This window comes from Choloepus didactylus, chromosome 2, assembly GCF_015220235.1.
Source record: "Choloepus didactylus isolate mChoDid1 chromosome 2, mChoDid1.pri, whole genome shotgun sequence".
Lineage (NCBI taxonomy): Eukaryota > Metazoa > Chordata > Mammalia > Pilosa > Megalonychidae > Choloepus > Choloepus didactylus.
The window spans coordinates 218,597,528-218,611,246 of NC_051308.1; the positions used below are offsets into that span (position 1 = coordinate 218,597,528).

Sequence of the window (13,719 nt, forward strand, 5' to 3'; positions counted from 1 at the left end):
ATGTCTGTGAGCAAAGCTGAAAGAGGTGTGACAGTGGAATGTATGACACCAGAGGTAAAGATAGATGATAAAGACCGGAACTGTATAACTTGGCAAAAACTGGAGTGGCTAATGACTGTTACTAAATGTACAAATATAAAAACGTTTTTACATGTGGGAGAACAAATGAATGTCAACCATGCATAATACTGAAAAAGGGATGGTATTTGGGAAAAAACATAATCAAAGCAAACTGGAGGCTATGGTCAACAGTAACACTGTAATACACTTCCACTAAATGTAACGAAGGCAATATACCTAAGCAAAATGTGTATGAGAGGGGGATATAAGGGAGGGATATGGGATTCTTGATAGTGATGTTGTTGTCTGAGCTTACTTTTATATTGTATTGTAGATATTTTATTTTTCTTTTTATTATCTTTTTTATTATTCGCTAAAAAAACACTTTTTTCATAGTAATCAATACGTTCAAGTGCTGACTGGTGATACATGTACAACTATATGATGATAACATGAGCAAGTGACTGTACACTGTGGATAACTGTATGATATGTGGAGATATCTCTATAAAATTATAAGAAAAAATATAAATAGGGGTAAAAGTGCTGGAGAAAACATGGAGAGAGGGATGTATCTATTTACTGTTGATGAGGAGGCAGAATGGTGTTAACTTTTCTGGAGGTCAGTGTGGTGGTTCCACAAGAAGCTAAGTATGTGGGGGCCATAAGGTCCTGCAACCTCATTATGGAGTATGTACTTGGAAGATCTGAGAGCAGAGACATGAATGGACATTTGCACACCGGTGTTTATGGAGGCAGTATCCATGACGTGCAATGAGTGGAGGTGGCCTAAGGGTACATCAACTGAGGAACAGAATAGGGAACTGTGGTGTATGCATACAATGGAATATTGAGCAACTATGAGACGGAGTGAAGCTATGAGACATGCAATGAGGTAAAAGGATCCTATAGACAGCATTTTGAGTGAAGTACGCCAGAAAAAAAGGCAAACGCTATAATGCCTCACCAATACGGACTAACTACAATGTATAAACTCAGAATTGAATCGTAGAGCACAGCCTATCAGGGGATGATTATTTTAACGGCCCCTAGATTGTAAGCTCTTACAGCAGTCAAATCATTCATGAATTGTAATGGCTATCTCCAAACTCTGAGATGCTGATCCCTTTGTGTATAACCTGACTGGTCTCTGGAACATTGGGTATCTGTGTGACACCTGAAACTCAGAGCTAGAGCTCAGCAGACAGGTATGTCAGTATTAAAGCATACAGCAACTGTTAAAAAAAAAAAAAAAAAAAAGCTGAAAAAGAGCCCAGACTTCAATTTGAGATATGAATGAAGCAGATCTGGTTAAGACTAGGGCAAATTGGGCCAAAACGTAAAGGTTGAAAATGACCATGTTTTAAAACTTCAACTTATATGTGAGACCAAGGGAAGAGATGTTTACTTGGTGCAGGATCTGTATTTCCTAAACAATATAACTTCTACAGTCAGTTTGTTCAAACACCATAATTACATAGAACTTTGAATAGGAAGTGACATATGGTAGGTTTGTATAGGTTAGAGTGAAAAAGCAACACATCCCAAAGCAATTTGAGCAGAGAATAAAAATATATATGCAGGGCCCCCCCCGAAGAGGTGGGGGAAAGTGTGGAAGTGTTGGACTTCCCCACCTGGATTGTTGCTGATGTTCTCACAAACATTGAGGACTGACGGTTTGGTATGCTGAGCCCTCCATCTTAGGGCTTGCCCTTATGGAGCTCGTTACTACAAAGAAGAGACTAAACCTGCTTATAATTGTGCCTAGGAGTCTCTCCCTGAGAGCCTCTGTGTTGCTCAGATGTGGTCCTCTCTCTATTTAAGCCAATTCAGCAGGTGAACTCACTGCCCTCCCCCCTATGTGGGACCTGACTCCCAGGGGTGTAAATCTCCCTGGCGACACAGGATATGACTCCCGGGGATGAATCTGGACCTGGCATCGGGGTATTGAGAACATCTTGACCAAAATGGGGATGCGAAATGAAACGAAATAAAGTTTCAGTGGCTAAGAGATTTCAAATGGAGTCGAGAGGTCATTCTGCTGGACATTCTTACGCAATATATAGATAACACTTTTTAGGTTAACATATTGGAATAGATAGAAGCATATACCTGAAACTAGAACTAAACTCCAACCCAGTAGCCTTGGCTCTTGAAGATGATTGTAAAACAATGTAGCTTACAAGGGGTGACAGTGTGTGATTGTGAAACCTTGTGGATTTGCACTCTCTTTATGCAGTGTACGGATGGATGAGTAGAAAAATGGGGACAAAAACTAAATGAAAAATCGGGGTGGGATCGGGGGGGATGATTCAGGTGTTCTTTTTTACTTTTATTTTTTATTCTCATTCTGATTCTTTCTAGCGTAAGAAAAATGTTCAAAAATAGATTGGGGTGATGGATGCATAACTGTATGATGGTGCTGTGACTGGCTGATGGATGACTATATGGTATGTGAATATATCTCAGTAAAACTGAATTTAATTTAAAAAAAAAAAAAAGTGGAACTGCTGCTTTTGGAAAGTGAGTGATTCTAAGTTTCACTTTGGTGCAAAAGTGTTTCAAGAGGCTTTGACTTCAGTTTACTGCCCAGAAGAAAAGATGTTTGGTTTTCACAAGCCAAAGATGTACCAAAGTATACAGGACTGCTGTATTTGCAGGGCTAAGTCCTCCAGTTCTCGATTCACTGACTAAACGCTATGAAAAGAACTTCCAGAGCTGTTTTGGGTTGCATGAGACTCGTTCAGGAGATAACTGTAATGCTTGTATCTTGCTTGTGAAAAGACGGAAGAAGCTGCCGGCAGGATCAAAAAAAAAAAAACAAAAAACAAAACTGGAATCATGTGGTAGATTCAAGTGCAGGACCCAGTCTAAAGACTACACTGAAACCAAAGAAAGTGAAAACTCTGACTGCAAATAGGATAAAAAACAACCAGATCAGTAAACTGCAATAAGAATTTACACGTCACAATTCTGATGCTCACAGTACAACCTCAAGTTCCTCCCAAGCCCAATCTCCTTGTTACAGTAACTAGTCAGATGATGGCTCAGATACCAAGATGGCTTCTGGCTCTAATAGAACTCCAGTCTTTTCCTTTTTAGATCTCATCTACTGGAAAAGACACAAAATATGTTATGGGATTATCCATAAAGGCTGTTTTGGAGAAGTCCTTACTGACACACATCTATTCAAGCTTTGCTGCAGCAATAAGAAAACAGCTGCTGAGAAGCCAGAGGAGCAGGGTCAGAGCCTCTACCTGTCTCCACTCAAGAGTGGTGACTAAGGTTTATGTAGAAGAACAAAAAAAATAATAATTTTGGAAAGACAACAACGTGACCCTTCTATTTTTAACTTGGATACTTACTATTCCGCCAAAAGACAATTTTTAGAATGGTTTTGAATGGGTTATCCCCTCAATCCCCAGTTTCACAAACTCTGAATGAAGCCAGTGTCTAGCTTACTAAAAGAAAAAGAGAAGTGTATGTAATATTTAAGATGCTGAATATTTCATAGGCAAGCTGAATGCTGCTATAAAGTGCTCTTTAAGTCTTTTTTTTTTTAAATCCCCTTCTCATGAATGAAATTAGAGGAATTTCAGGGGACAAAGATGGGATTTGCTATATGATGAACCATATGTAGTTTTAGTCTTTTCTATGTTGAGAAGTGGTGGTTGGGGCATTTTTTAAGATGGCTGGCTACACTTGTTTTCCCTCATGATACTAATTTGTCATAATTCAATAATATAGACTTGCCCCTAGAGGTATTTATTAATAATTTTAAAATATAAGGTCTTGCCAAGGGTTCTGATGATCCAAACCTATATACTGAAATATTAAGCAAGAAAGACTAAGCTTTTGGTACAAATAGCTTGGAAAAAAAAGTAATTACTAAATATCAGAGAGGTTAACTTGACTGTATATGTTGCATCCTGTATCACCTGCCTTCATTAATACTTGATAAAGATTTAATTTTAATTTGTATGAAACTTTCTAAAGCAGAATCAAAGCTCCCCTTGGGGGAAATGGCAAGGCTTCAGGATAAGCGATCTTATATGAATAGTACCAAAGCATTACCACATGGTGATGAGCACACACTATTAAAAATGCCTGAAAAATAAAGGGTGCAAGTCTTGAAGATGGCACAAAACAAAGGTTAATGCTTCTTGGGGCACATTTCTTAGAGAGCTTGCCTAGTGTGTATATAATTGACTTTTGTTTGTGTTATAGGACTGTTCGATGACTTCTCTGAAAATCTGCAGAATTCAGTTTCAGCTCTGGATTACTTCCGTTAACCTTTGTGAAGATTTTATCTGTGTAGAGTAGGTGTTAGAGTTGTTTTAACCTATTAGGGGTTTTTTTTTTCTTTTCAATATTTAAAGTAAAATTCTACTAGATAAAAAAGTGGTGTGTGTTAATGCTGGGTGGGTTGGTTTTTGGTTTGGCTTCTTTAGTTGGGCTTTCTGAACACTGATAGGTGAGGTGATAAATCGTGAACATGAAGCTCTTCAATTCTAAAATCTCTAATAAAAGTCTCTCACTTGAATCCAAACCAAAGCACTCTCATTGCCTCACTTCTAAAATTTGAGGAAAAAAAATCACTTTTCATGAGGGGAGGAGCATTTTTGCCTACCTTTTTATAATAGCATGACTCAGTGCTTATTTTCAAAACTGGATTTTAAAAATTGGATGCTATAAATAACAAGGAGTGAGCCACTTTTTATAGACACCCAATAGTTTTATAGTTCTTTATCTAAACTTAAGATTCTATATTTCTTCCTTTTGGAAAAACCTATATGCTACATGCCACCAAATGCACAGTCTACACAGTGAATTGGGTGGGCTCTCCCACAGCCTTTGAGGTATATTACAAGAGTCCCAGCCATTATCATCTTCCTTCTGAGTTATATTTGAAACGTATTTTTTTTTGTACATTTTGACTGCAGTATTGGTGGTAAAATATACTATAATATGGATCATCTCTACTTCTGTATTTATTTATTTATTATCAGACCCCAACCACAGTCTTCTTTTCCCCTTCCACCTTTCTTTGCCTGTAGGATGTACTGTATGAATGTAGTTATGCACTTTGTATTATATTAGAAATCTACAAATCTGTTTTATACTTTTTATACTGTTGGATACTTATAATCAAAACTTTTACTAGGCTATTGAATAAATTTAGTCTTAATAGGAAAAAAAAAAGTTATGGCAGAATTTCCAGGAAGATGGCAGAATAGGACAGGTAGAGCTAATATCTCCACCATGGAATAATAACAGAAAAGGCAGAAAACGACCGTGACAACAGCTTCAGGGTACGAGTGGAGAGGGAGACTTTACATTACATAGTGAGGACCTGGATGAAAAAGTGGAGAAATTACGAATGAACGGACAGGGTGAGTTTCTTTAACTGCGACAGCCTCGCCAGACTACATGCCAGTCAGAGTGAGTGAGGAAGGAACCACAGACTCCCACACTCCCATCTCCACAACCAGCTCGGGACAGCACCTGTCTCAGTCCCACAGTCAGGACCGCCTGTGTGGGAACTCAGGAACCAACAGACTTGTTTTAGCCACACACAGAGACCTTGTTTTGGGGAGCAGCGCATACCTCCTAAGCCTGAGGTAGGCCGTGGCAGGGGCCTGGTTTGGAGGAAGACTGGAAAGCCCTCCCTATGGGAGAGAGGGGACACAGAGCAGAACAGAGCTGGTGTGTCAAGTAGCTGGCGAGAGAGATACTCTCAGTTCCACAGCCTGCACCCTTTCTCCATGGAGGCCTGCAGCGCTCACAACATGCACAAGCGGAGAGATGGGGACAAGGGAGACAAACACACAAAAACACCAAGTACTCCACCCCCACCCCAGGGGCCCACAGGTACATGGTTGGCAGGTATCTTGTGGGCTGACAAATAGCTTGGTGCTTCTGAGCTGACTGAGGGCTGGGGGAGGTAAAAATCTCAGTCCCACAGCCCAAGGTTATTACACTCGGAAGCCTGAAAATCACCAGACCCACTATGCCCTCAAGTGGATTCTCCACCAAGATACACTGTGCCCACCCCCCACCCCCGGACTGGCGGTCTCCAGCATGCATGGAGACTTGCTGCGTTGTCTGCATTTTCACCCAGTTTGGACCCTGCCCAGCAGGCTGCTGCAGTCAGGTAAAAGTGGGCTTGAGCGGAAAACGTGTCCCAAGAATGCCATCTGCTGGGAAGACAGGGAAGAGCACTCTGGCAAACCACCGTCCTGCCAAATTCTGTGCACATGCCCAAACAGACTTGCTTTTCCTGCAGGAGGCCTTGCCTAGGTCTGGCAGGGAATTACTGATAAGCCAAGTACCAGAGGAGATCGTCAATGCAAACCCAAGCACTATAAAATCTTAGGTGAGTGAGGGAAATCAACTTTCAAAATAACCTTATCAAGATTATCAAATGCCAAGAAATCAGCAGAACATCATAAAGTATGTAAAGATGAAAGAAGACATGGCCAAGCCACATGACCAAATTAAAAAGCCAGAAGAGACACAGATTTTGGAACTAATCAAAGAAGCACATATAAATCTCAAAAATAACTTCAATGGGTTGACTAAAGACATAAAGGATATGAAGAAGACACTAGAAGAGAATAAAGAAGAATTTGAAAGAGTAACTAGAAACATAGCAGAGCTTATGGAAATGAAAGATATTGTGGCTCAAATTAAAAATATACTAGAAACTGAATTTTAAAAATTAAAAAATAAACATACCTTCAGCCATGGTGGGGAGGAGACATATACTAGAGAAACACAACAGCAGATTTGAAGAGGCAGAAGAAAGAATAAGTAAACTAGAAGACAGGGCAATTGAATGCAAATACAAAAAAGAACAAATGGTGAAAAAATAGAAATATTTGAATCAGATGTCAGGGAAATGAACAAAATGAACACACAAATATAAGAATCACTGGTGTCCCAGAAGGAGAAGACAAGGGTAAGGGCAAGGAAGAGTATTTGAGAAGGTAATTGGGGAACACCCTTATAAAAGACAAAAATATACAAATCAAAGAAGCCCAATGAATTCCAAATAGATAAAATTCAAATAGATCCACTCTAAGACACACACTAATCAGATTGTCAAATGTTAAAGAGAAGGAGGATGTCCTGAAAGCAGCAAGAGAAAAGCACTTCACCACATACAAGGAAAGCCACATAAGAAAGACTAAGTACTGACTACTCAATGGGCACCATGGAGGCAAGAAGGCAGTGGTATGACATATTGAAACAGAAAAATTGCCAGCCAAGAATTCTTTATCCAGCAAAGCTGTCCTTCAAAAGTGACGAAGACTTTAAAATTTTCACAGACAAACAAATGCTGAGGAGAATTTGTTAACAAGAGATCTGCCTGCAAGAAATACTAAAGGGAGTTCTGCTAAAAAATAAAAATAAAAATAAAAGACAGGAGAGAGAGGTCTGGAGAAGATCACAGAATTGAAGAGTATTACTAAAGGTAACTTAAAGGGAAAAAAAGAGACAGAAGGAAAAAAAAACAGATCTGACAAATAAAAACCAAAGGATAAGATGGTTGGTTCAAGTACTGACTTTACAGTAATAACTTTGAACACAAATGTACTAAACTCCCCAATTAAAAGATTCAGATTGGCAAAATGGATTAAAAAGTACAATCCATTTTGTACTTTTGTACTGTTTACAAAAGACTCATCTTGGACTCTAAGGATACAAATAGATTGAAAGCGAAAGGATGGAAAAATATATTCCACACAAGCTGTAACCAAAAGAAAGCAGGGGTAGCTATACTAATATTAGACGAAATAAACTTTATATACAAAGATGTCATAAGAGACAAGGACACTATATATTATTAAAAGGGGCAATTCACCAAGAAGAAATAACAAACATAAATGTTTATGGCCCAACCAAGGAGCTCCAAAGTTCATGAGACAAACATTGGCAAAACTGAAGGGAGCAACAAATGTTTCTACAATAATAGTAGGAGACTTAAATACACCACTGTCTTCTATAGATAGAACAAACAGACAGAGGATCAATAAGGAAACAGAGAACATAAACAATGTGATAAATGAATTAGACCTAACAAACATATAGATCGTTGCATCCCAACGCACCAGGATATACAATCTTCTCTAGTACTCATGCAATGTTCTACAGCATAGATCATATGCTGGGGCACAAAACAAGTCTCAATAAATTTAAAAAGGTTGAAATTATTCAAAGCCCTTTCTCTGACCATAATGGAATGAAGGTGGAAATCAATAATCACCAAAGAACCAGAACTTTCACAAATATATGGAGGTTAAACAACACACTCTTAAACAATCAGTGGGTCAAAGAAGAAATTTCAAGAGAAATTGGCAAATATTTGGAGACAAATGAAAATGAGAATACAACATATTAAAACCTATAGGATGCACCGAAGGTGGTGCCGAGAGGGAAATTTATAGCTCTAAATGCATATGTTAAAAAGGAAGAAAGAGCTGAAATCAAAGACCTAACTGAAGAACTGAAGAAGTTAGCGAAAGAACAGCAAACTAACCCAAAAGCAAGTAGAAGAAAAGAAATAAAGGTTAAAGCAGAAATAAATGAACTGAAAGCCAAAAATAAAAAACAATAGAGAGAATCAATGAAAGCAAAAGTTGGTTCTTTGAGAAGATCAAGAAGATTGGCAAACCCTTAGCTACACTGACAAAAGGCAAAAAGAGAAAAGATACAAATAAACAAAATAAAAAATGAGAGGGGGATCCCAAAGAAATTAAAAAAAAAATCATAAAAGGATACTATGAACAACTGTACACCAATACTAGACAACTTAGAGGAAATGGACAATTTCCTAGAAACACATGGACAACTCATAGTGACTCGAGAAGAAATAGAAGATCTTAAAAAATCAATCACAAGTAAAGAGATAAAATCAGTCATCAAAAACCTTCCTACAAAGAAAAGCCCAGGGCCAGATGGTTTCATAGGGGAATTTTACCAAACATTCCAAAAAGAATTAACACCATTCCTGCTCAAACTCTTCCAAAAAATTGAAGCAAAGGGAATACTTCCTAACTCATGGTCTGAAGCTAACATCACCCTAATACCAAAACCAGATAAAGATACTACAAGAAAGGAAAACTACAAGCCAATCTCCCTAACAAATATAGACGCAAAAATTTTTGACAAAAATACTTAAAATCAAATCAAAGGCAAAAGAATTATTCACTACAACCAAGTGGGGTTCATTGAAGGCATGCACGCAAGGGTGGCTCAACATAAGAAAATCAATGTAATACAAGACATTATTAAATTGAAAGGAAAAAATCACATGATCATCTTGACTGACACTTAAAAACCATTCAACAAAATTCAGCATACTTTTCCTAAAAAAAACACTTCAAAAGGTAGGAATAGCAGCAAACTTCCTCAATATGATAAAGGGCATATACAAAAACCCCACAGTCAGCCTCATACTCAATGGTAAGAGACTGAAAGCCTTCTCCCTACGATCAGGAACGAGAGAAGGACACATTGTCACCACTATTACTCAACTTGTGCTAGAAGTTCTAGCTAGAGCAATTAGCCAAGAAAAAGAAATAAAAGGCATCCAAATCAGAAAGGAAGAAGTAAAACTTTCATTACTTGCAGATGACATGAACCTATAGTTGGAAAATCCTGAGAAATCCATGACAAAGCCACTTGAGCTAATAAATTCAACAAAGTGGTGGGATACAAGATTAATGTGCAAAAAACCAGCAATGTTTCTATATACTAGTAATGACTTAAAAGAGGAGACACTGAAGAAAAAAAATCCATTCACAATAGCAACTAAAAGAATCAAGTATCTAGGAATAAACCAAGGATGTAAAGGACCTCTACACAGACAATTACAAAACTTAACTGAAAGAAATCAAAGAAGACCTAAATAGACATAAAGGAAAGATATTGTGTTCATGGATTAGAAGGCTGCATGTCATTAAGATGTCAATTTAACCAAACTGATCCACAGATTCAACACAATACCAATTAAAATTCCAACAACCTACTTTACAGACATAGAAAAGCTAGTTATCAAATTTATTTGGACGAGAAAGGGGTCTCGAATTGCCAAAAACATCCTAAAAAAAGAAAGAAGTGGAAGGACTTACACTTCCTGACTTTAAAGCTTACCTAAAATCACAGTGGTCAAAACAGCATGATACTGGCACAAATGGAATTGAATTGAGAGTTTGTAAATATACCCCCTGATCTACAGTCAATTGATTTTTGACAAGACCCCCAAATCCACTGTACTGGGACAGAATAGTCTCTTCAACAAATGAGGCTGGGAGAACTGGATATTCATATCCAAAAGAATGAAAGAGGACCCCTACCTCACACTCTATATAAAAAATTAACTCAAAGAGGATCAAAGACCTAAATGTAAGAGCCAATACCATAAAACTCCTAGAAGAAAATATAGGGAAACATCATCAAGCCCTGTAATAGGAGGTGGCTTCTTAAACCTTACACCCAAAGCACAAGCAATGAAAGAAAAAATAGATATATGAGAATTCCTCAAAATCAAATGCTTTTGTGCCTTGAAGGACTTTGTCAAAAGGTGAAAAGGCAGCCAACTCAATGGGAGAAAATATTTGGAAACCATATATCTGATAAGAGTTTGATATCCAGTATATATATATAAAGAAATCCTATAACTCAATAACAAAAGAACAAACTACCCCATTATAAAATGGGCAAAAGATATGAATAGACATTTTTCTGAAGAAATACAAATAGCTAAAAAGCACATGAAAATATATTCATCTTCATTAGCAATTAGGGAAATGCAAATCAAAACCACAATGAGATATCATCCCACACTTTTAAGAATGGCTGCCATTAAACAAACAGGAAACTACAAATGTTGGAGAGGATGTGGAGAAAGTCAAACACTTATTCACTGCTGGTGGGAATGTAATGGTACAGCCGCTGTGGAAGACAGCTTGGCAGTTCCTCAGAAAACTAAATATCGTGTTGCCCTACAACCTGGCAATTCGACTACTCGTTATATACCCAGAAGATCTGAAAGCAGTGACATGAACAGACATTTGCACACCGATGTTCACAGCAGCATTATTCACAATTGCCAAAAGATGGAAACAATCCAAGTGTCCATCAACAAACGAGTGGATAGACAAAATATGGTATACACATACAATGGAATATTATGCAGCAGTAAGAAGGAATGAGGTCCTGAAGCATGTGATAACATGGATGAAACTTGAGAACATAATGCTGAATGAAATAAGCCAGACATAGGATAGCTATTGTTTGATTTCACTAACATGAATTGCCCCTCTCCCAAAAACGTAAACTTAGAGTCTTAAGATGTAGAATGTAGGGGACCTAGAGATAGAAGCTAGAGAAGGAGGATCGGTTACCTAATATGTACAGACCTGTTAACAAAGTTGAACTTAAATGTATGGCAACAGATAGAGATGATGGTAGTTCATTACTGGAATGGTAAACAATAGAGCCATTTTGAAGGTGAACAGGATTGAAAGGGGTTGTTTAAAGTTACATATCTCACCAATTAGTACTACAAATATAAATAAGTTCTTGCAGGAACTACTTCAAAGGTATGACACTTATACAAAGAGTTAATAATAAGTAGTATATGGGAAAAACTACCTACTGTATACAATGGACTATATTTACCAGGAACATCTCACTAGTACCACACCAATAATAGAAGTAAATAATTGCGGGTGGGGGTGGGATAAGAGTTGCAGGGTGTTTTGGGTTTTCTCTTTAGTGTGGCTGTGTCTAGCTGTTATTTTTCTATTTGTAGCAACAAAAATTGTTGAAAATTGAGTGGTGATGATTGTACAACTAAGTGAGGCTACTGTGAGACACCGTTTCTTTTGCATAGAATATATGTTATGTTAATATATCTGAACAAAATCTGCAGATTCAAAATAAATAAATAAAATAGAAAGATTCAAGTGCTAGAGAGAATGTGGAGAGGTATACCTGTTCAATGCTGATAGGGTAGCAGAATGGGGCAGCCACTCTGGGGGATAATGCAGTGGATCCACAGGATGCTAAGAACAAGGTCACCATATGATCAGATAATCCTGTTACCATGAATATACTCAGAAAAGTAAAAGCAGGGATCGAAAATATACTTGTACACTGACGTTTATGGCAGCATTATTCACAATAGCCAATGGATGCAGATGGCTGAAGGGTACATGGACTGAGGAGCAAAAAGGCGAACTGTGGTATATACTTACAATGGAATATTACACAGCTACAGAAAGGAATGAAGTCGTGAGGCATGCAATGAGGTGAATGAACTGTGAGGACATTATGTTGAGCAAAATAAGCCAGGAACAAAAGGACAAATATTGTATGGTCTCATTTAGAAAATACTTACAAGAAAATTAGGGCCTAGATTGTAAGCTCTCACAACAGTCATATTTATGCCTGAGTTTTAAATGTTATTTCTACATTCTAAGAAACTGTGCTCTATGTGTGTAGCCTGGTATTCCCCTGGAACTTTGGGAAACTGTGTAACACCTGAGACTCAGAGTTAGAGTTCTGCAGCTCTGAGAGTCATCATTACTCCACACAGAAAGTTTTAAAGAGCCAAAAAAGAGATGAGACTTCAATTAGAGATATGAATGAAGCTAAGTGGATTGGGACTAAGTTAAATCAGAATACAGAGTAAAGGATGATAATGTCTGTATTTTAAAACTTCACCTCCTGTGTGAGACCAAAGGAAGAGATGTTTATTTTATACAAAATTTAAATTTTCTGTAGCACACAATTGAACTTAACCTCTGGCTAGTTCATTTAAACAATCTAAACACATGGAGTCTAGAATAGAGATCTTGTAATTCTGTATAGTTTAATGTAATACCTTGATACATTCCAGAGTATGTTGGCTAGGTAATGAACAAAAAAAAAGTTTTTGCAAAGTCCCTTGAGGGACTGGAGAAAAAATATGGAACTATTAAACTTCCCCACCTGGGAAATTTCTGATAATCTCTCAAGCATTAGGGACTCCCAATTTAATAAGCCAAGTCCTCAATCTTAAGGATTGCTCTTATGAAACTTATTTCTGCAAGGGGAAGCTAAGCTTACCTGTAATTATGCCTAAGAATTACTTTCAGAGAACCTCTTTTGTTGCTCAGATGTGGCCTCTCTCTCTAAGCCCAACTCTGCAAATAAACTCATTACCCTCCCCCCTACATGGGACATGACTTCCAGGGGTTTAAGTCTCCCTGGCAACGTGGGACATGACTCCCAGGAATGAGCCTGGCCCTGGCATCATGGGATTACAATGTCTTCTTGACCAAAAGGGGGAAAAGAAATGTTACAAAATACGGTTTCAGTGGCTAAGAAATTTCAAATAGTGGAGAGGCTATTCTGGAGGTTACCCTTGTGCAAGCTACAGCTAGATACTGCAAATTGCCACAGTATGCCAAGCCCCAACCCATGGTATTCCTGAAAACCCTCAAGAATACACAGGTCTCTATCTGAAACTAAAAGTTTCAATCATTAAGTTTATTTTTCAGGAACTTAAAACCTCCAGATTGTTCCTATGCCAGATAAGTCTGGAAACCCAGAGGTACCAGTCTCTCCAAAACATCAACCAGTTGCATCCCCCTACCCCATAATGTTG

General features: G+C 37.9%; 1 protein-coding gene and 1 pseudogene across 1 annotated transcript in view; one reads left to right on the forward strand and one right to left on the reverse strand.

Moving 5' to 3' along the window:
* The window catches only part of ZCCHC17 (zinc finger CCHC-type containing 17), a 95,778-nt gene that overhangs the window by 79,216 nt on the left and 2,843 nt on the right, over positions 1-13,719 (reverse strand). The window lies entirely within an intron of this gene.
* Positions 2,649-3,339, forward strand: LOC119527658 (annotated as a pseudogene).